The sequence below is a fragment of the Protopterus annectens genome, chromosome 6.part1, assembly GCF_019279795.1.
Source record: "Protopterus annectens isolate FY-2018-M chromosome 6.part1, PAN1.0, whole genome shotgun sequence".
NCBI classification, from domain to species: Eukaryota; Metazoa; Chordata; order Ceratodontiformes; family Protopteridae; genus Protopterus; species Protopterus annectens.
Genome location: NC_056738.1, coordinates 335,542,199 through 335,552,905, shown reverse-complemented (window position 1 = coordinate 335,552,905; position 10,707 = coordinate 335,542,199). Strand labels below are relative to the sequence as shown.

Here is a 10,707-nt window from a genome sequence, read left to right as displayed (position 1 = left end):
CAAAGGTGGAGTTGCAGAATGTTGTGAAGTACTGTGATGTCCTTCAAGAATGCAACTGCAGTCCTGACATATGGGTTGTCCTGCCTCAGGCAGCCCATCGGTCGGCCGGATTCCAAAGTCTGGGTCCGGCGCCGGCTGATGTCGCCTCCTCCCCGACGTCAGAGCGGCTGGGGTATAAAGGCATCAGCCGATGCCATCTTCAGTCTTTCTTGCCGTGCGGTGCCCGAAGCAGAAGCAGTTCGCAAGTGCCGGTCGGTCAGTTCCTGTGTTTTCAGTACCGAAGTCATCTAAAAAGCTAAGTACCCCATTGGGGAACATTTTTTCTTGCCTCAGCCGATGTCAGAACAAATTGAGAAAGTTAATGATTGTTTGTCTTGTGGTAAACAAATACCTCATAAGGACTTCCATTCCTACTGCCTCCCTTGCCTGGGCCCAGACCACGACGTCTCGGCCTGTGCTGCCTCTGCTTGCTTTAATAAGTGCACTCTCAGGTGCAGGGCAGAATTTGCCGAAAACTTTTTTGGCGAATCCTTCACTTACACCATGCCGTCGGAACAACCGACAGCACAAACTACCAAGAAACGTAAAGACCGGGACCGACATCCTCGGCCCGCGTCTTCCACCGATTCTACACCTAAGCCCTCTGCGAGTGCTTCGGTCCCTTCGGAAGCGATTATTCAACCGCTCCAGGCCGACGACACCGCATTAACACGCTCCTCGGTCTCGGAGACTACACCGGTGCCGGTTGTTGATTTTCCTCCAGAAACCGAAGTTTTCGATCTACCCGACACCATTCCTGTGGACAAGGTTACTCCTGCACATGGGGCAGCTAGGCCTCCTGTATCCATGTCCATCAAGGCCTTTGCACGTGCTAAGGCCGCCAGCCAGGCCAAGGCCCATCCTAAGCCTACCTCTCAGGCCCCTTCTTCTGATAGACAGATCATGTCTCTTGCTGCAGACCTAATCTCCCTTATCAGGGGGTCTCAGCCCCATCCAGACAGAGGTTCTCAGCCACCTGCAGAAAAAAGGCCTAGAACTGAGCAGGCAGACAACCTCTCTTCAGATGAAGCCTCTGGGGATTCAGAGCATTCAGATACCCAAGAAGAATCCTTCCAAGCTTATGAGGACTCTGATGCTGAGGAATCAATTCTCTCTGCCTCTCCTCCTGAGGATTTTTCTTTGGGTGAAGTCCTCCACTCCATGAGGGAACATTTTAAGTGGCAGGGTCAGGAATTCTCCGACTCCAGGAAAAGGCTCCATACCTTCCTCAAGTTACCCCAACACAGACCTTTGGCTATCCCTCCAGTTTTGGATGTCCTGGATAATGTATTTCTCTCCCTCCTGCTCCTTTCAAGCCTGACAGATATTACAGGGTCCCTGACACTCTCAAGCATTTCTTTAAGGCCCAATCCGTGGATCTAGAAACTATTTCACAGGGCCCCAAAGGAGTGGCTTCTTCCTCGGCCAAAAATCCACTACCAGCTGACAGGAAAGCAAGGTCCCTGGAGAGATGGGGTAAAAAAGTTTATACCTCTACCACCCTTGCCATAAGGTCACTTAATTGCCTTTTTCATATGTTTAAGTACCAGGATTTTTTACTGGATGATTTGCAGAAAGCGCTAGCCTCTCCTGAGCCTATAGATAGAAAGGCATTGCAGGATTTGGTTCATAATTCTCAGCAGGTTAGTAACCATTTTCTTCAGTGTGGTTATGATACATTGGAGGCTTCATGTAGGGCAGCCATGACAGGGGCTGTTATCCGTAGACATGCTTGGTTGAAAGAGCAGCCTCTGCCGGATCATGTTAAAGTAAAGCTCCTGGACGTACCTCTGGATAAACAGAAGCTTTTTGGCGCTAATGCTCAGGATGTGTTGAAGTCTATTGAGGAGAAGGCAAAATCAGTACAGACAGTAAAAGATTTCCTCCAGGTTCAGCCACCCAGATTCAGCAGAAATTGGCCTTCAAAGAATTGGTCCTTTCCAGACTCAGACAAGTTTCAAAGGGGAAAGAACAGGCGTGCACGAGGTAGAGGGCAATACCGAGGCTCCTACAGGGGACGCCAGTGGCAGCCTCAAAATCAAAGAAGTGGCACAGGTACTTAACCTGCACCACAGGGACAATCACAATGACTTACCTATCACTCCTCCTACCAAGGCTCAAAGAGAAGCACCTTTAGGCGGAAAATTATATCTATTCTCATCAAACTGGCACATTATAACAAAGGACAAATGGATTCTGGACATAATAGACAGAGGTTACAGATTCCACTTCCATACTTTACCAACAGGACAAGGCATGCCAAACCTGCCACAAAATCAAAGGGCAGAGGCACTCAGAGAAGTCTCAAAGCTGTTACAAATAAAAGCAATAGAGAAGGTTCCTCCTCGGGAACAAGGCCAGGGATTTTATTCAAGACCGTTCCTTGTTCCAAGAAAAGAAAAGCAATGGAGGCCTATTTTGGACTTGTCCGTTCTAAACACTTATCTCATGGTGCCAAAATTCAAGATGCTGACATTACAGCAACTTCTTCCCATGCTGGGCAAGGGGTCTTGGCTGGTTACTCTGGACCTCAAGGAGGCATACCTGCATGTCCCTATCAGACACAGTTGCAGAAGATACCTCAGATTTCTTGCAGGAACAGAGCACTATCAATTCTCAGCATTGTCGTTTGGCTTATCTACTGCGCCCAGAGTATTCACGAAATGCCTGACATCAGTAGTGGCGCATTGCAGGCTCCAGGGGATTCAAATATACCCTTACCTGGACGACTGCCTCATACAAGCAGACAGCAAACAAACCTTGATAAAACACTTGGATTATGTCATTCAATTGCTGCAGGCTTTGGGATACACAGTCAACATTCAAAAATCAAGAGTACTGCCATCCCAAGAGATTATTTTCCTAGGAGCAAAGCTGAACACACAGCTACAAATGGCCTTCCTCACAGAGGACAAACAAGAACATTTAACATATTACTTCAAAAGCCTAGCAAAACTAACCCACCTGACCGCAAGGAAAACCCTGCAGGCCCTGGGGTTCATGGCATCTTGCATTCTTCTAATCCCTCTGGCAAGACTTCACATGAGAAAACTGCAATGGTACCTAAAAAGCTTGTGGTCTCAACACAGCCACAACCTGGAAAACATAATACCACTCATACCATGCCTGCAAAGGGAATTTTTGTGGTGGGCTCAAGCAAGTCACTTAAACGAAGGCATGCCTTTCAACAAACCTTCAACAAGTCAAACTATTACAACAGATGCCTCAGACCATGGATGGGAGGCGCACATGGACGGCATATGCATTCAAGGGCAATGGACTCCCATGGAAATGCATCAGCACATAAATCAAAAAGAGATGTTGGCAGTGATACATGCAATAAAAGCCTTTGGAAAATCTCTTCAACAAGGTCATCTGCTAATAAGGACAGACAACACCACTGTCATGTGGTACATAAACAAACAAGGGGGCACTCATTCCTATCCCCTCTGCAGACTAACAATGACTCTTTGGGAAAAGTCCCTGAATCTGAACATCTACTTGCAATCCCAGTTTGTTCCAGGCAAGGACAATGTTCTGGCAGACAGGTTGAGCAGAAATTTCTTGGATCCACACGAATGGATGCTACACCCATGCATATTCTCACAAATAACAACTGCATGGGGAAGACCAGACATAGACCTCTTTGCATCTCATCTCAATCATCATCTGGAAAGGTTTTGCACAAGGATACACCATCCTCTAGCCTGGAGAACGGATGCTCTTTCCTTCAGCTGGAATGCCCTAACAATTTATGCATTCCCTCCTCTACCTTTACTCACCAAGGTGTTACTGAAGATCAAGGCAGAACAACCGAGAGGAATCTTGATAGCTCCAGACTGGCCAAGGCAACACTGGTATCCACTGCTACTGAGCATAACTCACTCCAAACCTTGGCCCTTGCCTCAATGGCCTCAGCTCCTGACTCAACACAATTACTAGACTGTTCATCAGAACCTACAAACCTTAAAGCTGGCAGCTTGGAGAGTTCCATGACTGGGACCCATAACTCCCTCTCCAAAACAGTTCAGGACATTTTGCTGGAGGCACGCAGACCTTCCACCAGAAAAACCTATTTTGCCAAATGGAAGAGATTCATCATCTGTAATGTCAACAAGGGCCAAGATGCATCACTGCTGAACATACCTCAGATATTAGAATACTTGGCAGAAATGTTTCACAGTGGCCTCTCATACTCTTCCATCAAAATCCACGCTTCAGCTATCTCTGCACATTACAACTGTGATCCACCTGTGTTTTCGCATCCCTTGCTAAGACCGTTTCTAAGGGGTATAAAGAATATCAAACCTCCAAGGAAACAACCAATTCCTGCATGGGACCTCAATTACGTCTTGGAAAAATTAACTCTTCCTCCTTTTGAACCAGCAGCATCTTCAGAAATGCAATTTCTCTCTTGGAAAATGGTTTTCCTGTTGGCAGTCACCTCAGCAAGAAGAGTCTCTGAGATACAGGCCCTCATGGCAGTTCCTCCCTTTCTCATCTTTCATCAGGACAGAGTTCCCCTTGGGACCAATCCTTCCTTCATGCCTAAGGTGATATCCAGAGTGTCACTAAACCAAGCAATTCACCTGCCTACTTTCTTTCCTAACCCTCAAAACAAAGGGGAAAAGCTGTTGCATACTTTAGACATTCACAGACAACTACGCTACTGCTTGGACAGAACAAAGTGTACCAGGAAGTCTGACCAACTGTTTGTAGCCTATGCTGCTGGGACACAAGGAAAGGCAGTCACCAAACAAACTATCTCAAAATGGATTGGACACTGCATCAGATTCTGTTACTCCTTCCATGGAAAGAGTGTGCCTACTAATATTAGACCACACTCCACCAGAGCTATGGCCACATCCACAGCCTTTCTAAGAGGAGTGGCTACAAAAGATATTCTAGAGGCTGCTATATGGAGCTCCGTGCATACATTTACCAAACACTACAACCTGCCATTATAGTCCACATCGCTAGCAGGCTTTGCTTCGGCAGTCCTGCAGGGCCTTCTAGCTACACCATCCCTTGCTTAGTCCTACCACCCCCAGCTTGGCTATGGTATTCAACCCATATGTCAGGACTGCAGTTGCATTCTTGAAGGACATAGTACAGTTTTGTACCTACCATAAATGTAGATGTCCGATAGATATGCAACTGCAGTCAGGTTTTCCCTCCCTCCTACCCCTCTGTTTTTTCCCCTTGGGTCCATTCCCCCCTTTCCTATAAGCTGGGGTTATCTGTTATGGTGTATCTGTTTATTACTGTTGTGCATGTCTGGATTTTTTGTTTATCCATTCACAAAATTTAGCCTTCCTTGGAGGGCACCTGGCATCTGGGGCAAGAAACACTGAAGAAGATGGCGTCTGCTGATGCCTTTATACCCCAGCCGCTCTGACGTCGGGCAGGAGGCGACATCAGCCGGCGCCGGACGCAGACTTTGGAATCCGGCCGACCGAAGGGCTGCCTGAGGCAGGACAACCCATATGTCAGGACTGCAGTTGCATATCTATCGGACATCTACATTTATGGTAGGTACAAAACTGTACTTTCTCCACATTGTATTTTTAATTTAGATTTGATAACTGGGAGGTGGGCAAATGTAGGGACCCTTTTCATTATGACCCAAGCATAAAGGTATGTAGCAGCACAGGTAAATGTACAGTGTGTGCATATATAAGGAATTTGCATAACTTGGCAGTTATAACAAAGTGCAGGAACATAGTTGCTTAGGCATAAGACATGTATAGTGGCAAGAACATAAAATGTATCGATAACTAGTGATGACCTCCTGTTCCTCTGTTGTAGTATTCTTAACATAGGGGAGTTGCCTGCCATAATTACCCGATGTTGGCCAGTATACAAAAGACTTTTACTACTAAGGGTGCATGGTGCATCGCATGTAAGCTGCTGTCAGATGTCGGCCATAAAAGTGACGTATGCTTGCACTCTCTTTGCCACCAGTCCAGACGCTTCACCCATCTGTACCCTCTGCTTGCTGAAGTGGTTATCGTCTCAACATTTCAAGATGAGGGAACATTCCAAATGGGACAGCTGTCCGATGTCTGAAGTCCAAAAAATGTACTATGAGCTACTTCAGTTAGACACTCTGTCCCTCAGCTGTCCCTCCAGTCCTACCTGCCTTCTTAGATGTTTCTGCATCCTCCAGTATGGCCCCTGACTCCCAGCCCCCCTCCCCCACACCTAAGAAACTAGGCAGATTCTACAGGGCGCCCAAGGACTGTTAAGTTCTTATCAAACCCCTTCTGCTGATCCTTTTGTCATCGCTGTTGCTTTCTGATAAGGCCTGTAGGTTGCTTCCTCCACCACCCTGCTTCCGTCTGACAAAGACAGCAGACATATGGAGAGGTTGGGCAAAAAGGTATACACTTCTGCCACCCTCGCCATTAGGGCTATAAACTATCGGGCACACATGACTAAATGTACCTTGGCACTCCTGTCCCAACTTTCAAAGATTGGTTCTGATATGCCAGACTCTGATAATAAATCTTTGGTATCATCCCTGATTGGAGCTTCCCCTCAAGTGGCCCGACACGCCATAAAATGTAGCTAAGGTCCTGTGGAGGCTTCAGCTAGGGCAGTTGCCACAGGCTTTGTCCTGAAAATTTGCCTGGCTGCAGCTGCGGCCTCTACCAGAGCACATTAAATCCAAACTTATGGATGCCCCCCCGCTAGACAATTCATCCCTGTTTGGCCCTGCTGCTGCAGAATTGTTCAAAACGTTACAGGAGAAGGGAAAAGAAATGTAGGAACTAAAACGCATCTGTTCTCCCCTGTACCAAAATTCCAAAGGAACTATCCTTATAAGCCAGTGTTTGTTAGAAGGCAGTCCTCCTCCAGCTAAGTCAAAAAAAAGTCTGGTAAGAGACCTTAGCACTGTAGGACTCCAATACAAACCCTATGTCAAAAGCATACCTTTCCAGACAGACCAGGATCCATCTGACTATTTGGACCCCAACCCCCCCTCCCCCTTTCCGTATGCCTTTCCCTTTCCAGCTTGGGGAAACCTAACACAAGATGTGTGGGTTCCTTCCAACATAAAAAAGGGCTACATCGTGGTATGGACTTCTCTCCTGCCATTCAGGGGTATCCCTTAACCACCCAGAGACCAACTGCCACATTTCCCAAAGGGTGCTATAAGATCTGCTGGATCAAAGCACCATCCAATCAAAGGGAAAAGGGTTCTCTCAGGGATGTTTTTGGTACCTAGGGAAGAGGGCCCTTGAAGACCCATCCTCGACCTCTCACACCTAAACATTTTTCTGAAAGTGCTCTCATTCAGAATGATAACCTTGCAAACTCTTTTCCCTCTTATCCCACAAGCCTACATGGTTTCCATAGACTTAAAGGATGCTTACCTACACACCTCCATTCATCCAAATTACAGGAAGTTCTTAAGATTCTCTGTGGTTTCCTGGCACTTTCAATTCTCTGCCTTGCCTTTTGGTCTCTCCGCCACCCCAAGGGTATTCATGAAATGTCTAGCCCCATTAATTGCTTACTGCAGCCTTCAAGGCATTCAGGTCTTCCCATAGCTGAACAACCTTCTTTCACACAGTCAGTCCAGGAGCACTGGACCACAGTCTAAACTCCCACATATCCGTCATACAATCTCTGGGTTTCAAAATAAACTACCAGAAATCTGCTCTTTCCCCATCACAGGACCAGATATTTCTGGGATGCAGGCTACAAACAGACCTTATGAAAGATCTCTATCCCCCCACTCAGAAGGCTCAGGACCTCATTTCCTTTTTCCAAAGCCTCATCCCACTGACTCGCGTCATGGCCAGGACCTTTCTGAGAACCCTTGGCTTCATGGTATCCACATCCCAATGCTTCCCCTAACAAAACTACACATGAGGAAACTACAGTGGTTAATGAAATCAGTGTGGATGCAACATGCACACCCTTTAGAGTTCCCAGTTCCCCTTCTCCCTTGCCTGAAGAGGGAAATTATTTGTTTGATTCTACAGCTAATTACCAACTCTGATCTCCCACTCCATCCTTTTACCAGTGGTTCAGATGATGTTCACAGACACAGGATGGGATGCAGCTTTTGACTCCATAAAAGCGCAAGGGATCTGATCCCCGTCTCAAAGAAGGAAACACACCAATATAAATGAAATGACGGTGCTTCTGCTGTCTCTTCAGATCCTCTTCATCCCTGGCCTGCTAAAAGTTTACACGGACAACGTGACTATTCTCTCTTATGTAAACAAACAGGGAGGGGCAAAGTCTTACCTCCTTTGCAGACTACCTCTTACAAGTCTGGAATTCGCTGTTAATCATCAAACTCCTCTCCAGGCTGTGTATATCCCCTCCAGTCAGAATGTAGTGACAGACACATTGAGCAGGTCCAAAACACAATCCCATGTATGTATGCTTCACAGGGAACTGTTCCTGGACATTGTCCACAGATGGGGTGCTCCACAGATGGACCTTTTTGCCTTACCCATGAACAGGCAGCTTCCACAATTTTGTGCCAGAGAGCCTCATCCGCTGGTCTGGAGGTGGACACCCTCAGCTTTTCATGGAAGGGGGGATGTTTCTCTCTTCATTTCCCTCCCCTTCCTCTCATTCCAAAAACCTGTTAAAGATCCAGCAGGACAAACCAACAATCTTTGATGGTGACCACCTTTTGGCTAAGACAGCATTGGTTCTCCCTGCCCCCTGCATTTAGCCAAAGGCAATCACCACAAGTTACCCTACAGAATGGACCTTCTCACACAACACAAAACTGTAATTCATCCCCACTTGTCTACCCTTCAGCTGACATTGTGGGTGACAGGGTCTTAATTCCTTTCAAACACCTTTTTTTCAAAGGACGTGCTCAGGGTTGTGCAGAGGCCAGGAAACCCAGTGCAAGAAAATATTATCCAAATGGAAGAGATTTTCAGTTCAGTGTCTTTACTGAAGCAAGGACCTTCTGACAGTGCAAGTCCCTCTAATTCTGTCATTCCTGTGTGAATTACTAGATGCTGGCTTAACTTTCTCTTCAGTCAAAGTGCACTGGTCAGCTATTTCTGCTTGTCTGCCTCTATCTCCTTTTCTAGATTTGAGGCTAAAGAATTCTTAAAAGGCATCCTTCACATAGCCCCCCCCCCAGGAAACTTGTTGCAACCCCCCCCCGAATATTAACATTAAAGAAGTTGACCATTGCTGCTCCTGAGCTAGCAGCTTCTGCTTCCTTGAAATTTTGCTGCTGGAAAAGTATTTTGCTGCTTGCACTATCTCAGCCGGAAGGGTTTCTGAACTACAAGCCCTAATGACTTCCCCGCCTTTCTTGGTGTTCCACAGAGAGAGTGTCTGTCCACACCAACCCTGTCTTTATGCCTAAAGTGGTAAATGATTTATCCCTCAACCAGTCTATCCTGTTATCTACCTTTTTCCCCATGCCACAGAACTCTGCAGCGAGGATTTTGCACACCTTGGATGTGCGCAAACAGCTTAGGTTCTACCTTGACAAAACAAAGGATATTCGGAAATCAGACCACTTATTTTAATCATTCCACCCTAGAGCTTTAGTGCTCCTTATCTCTAAGCACACTATTTCCATCTGGATCTCTAAAGCCATGTCCTTCTGCTTTGAGCACCATGGAAAGAGCCTCTCTCCTCCTGTTAAGGCACATTCTCCCAGGCCTGTTGATTTCTCTAACAAAGCAACTAATTCCAAAATAAAACCCAGAAAGGCAAACACAGTGCAGACCAGAAGTAGAAATCCACAAAATGATTTATTCTCCACAAAATAAGTGCTTTCGTCCCAAAGTTAAAATTACAGGAACTTCATCAGATACAATTTAAAACAGTAAAAAGCATTTTAAATACTAAAGCACAGTGACATTTCCTTTCTCAGGACAGTGAGCACTGCTTACTCAAACACTCCCTTGACAAACACAGAACAAGCACACAGCCCAGCTCAGAATACATATAAAATGCAATTGTGAGCATAAATTAAGCTCTAAATGATCCATGAGAAAAAATAAAAATGTACAAATGTTATAAAAAGTACAAATGTATATCTGAATAAAGCAGTTAATCCTATTTGTACTCTAACTTTACCTTTCCAGTGCTTTTAACTTTAAGAGACTAGAAATGGCGAGACTGTCAAGTCCTGGCCAAGACACAGAATTTAAACGCAGCTGCCAGGATAATTCTCTCTCTTCCAGAATATAAGGCTATGCCCCCCACCCTTTCAGACACAGGTAAAACATCTAATATAATAAACTTGAAAGTATGTCCTACATTCAGTGAAATATGTTTAGCTAAGGCATTTGTTTCACAAACATCACTAATATTACGAACATGTTCACTTATCCTAATTTTCAGTTTCCGTTCAATCTTCCCCACATAGAAACAGTTACAGTCCATACATAACACAAGGTAGACTAACATTTCAGTGGTACAACTACATCTACCAGGAATTCTTATTTTCATCATGTTAACAATGCAAGTTTAGGAAACCATTCCAATCCCATGGTCATTCCTAATGAGGAGAGGGATGAGGATTTTTTAGATGACGAGAACTACCCCCCATTGAGATGGTCAGAGCGTCTTATGAACCAACAAGGTCGGAACAACATTTATGGGTGCCCCCAGTATACCAACTACCAACGGGGGTCAACACGACTGAGCAGGGAGAACAACAGG

General features: G+C 45.8%; 1 protein-coding gene across 1 annotated transcript in view; it reads left to right on the top strand.

Annotated features, from left to right (window-relative positions):
- The window catches only part of MTA2 (metastasis associated 1 family member 2), a 1,757,597-nt gene that overhangs the window by 1,339,682 nt on the left and 407,208 nt on the right, over positions 1 to 10,707 (top strand). The window lies entirely within an intron of this gene.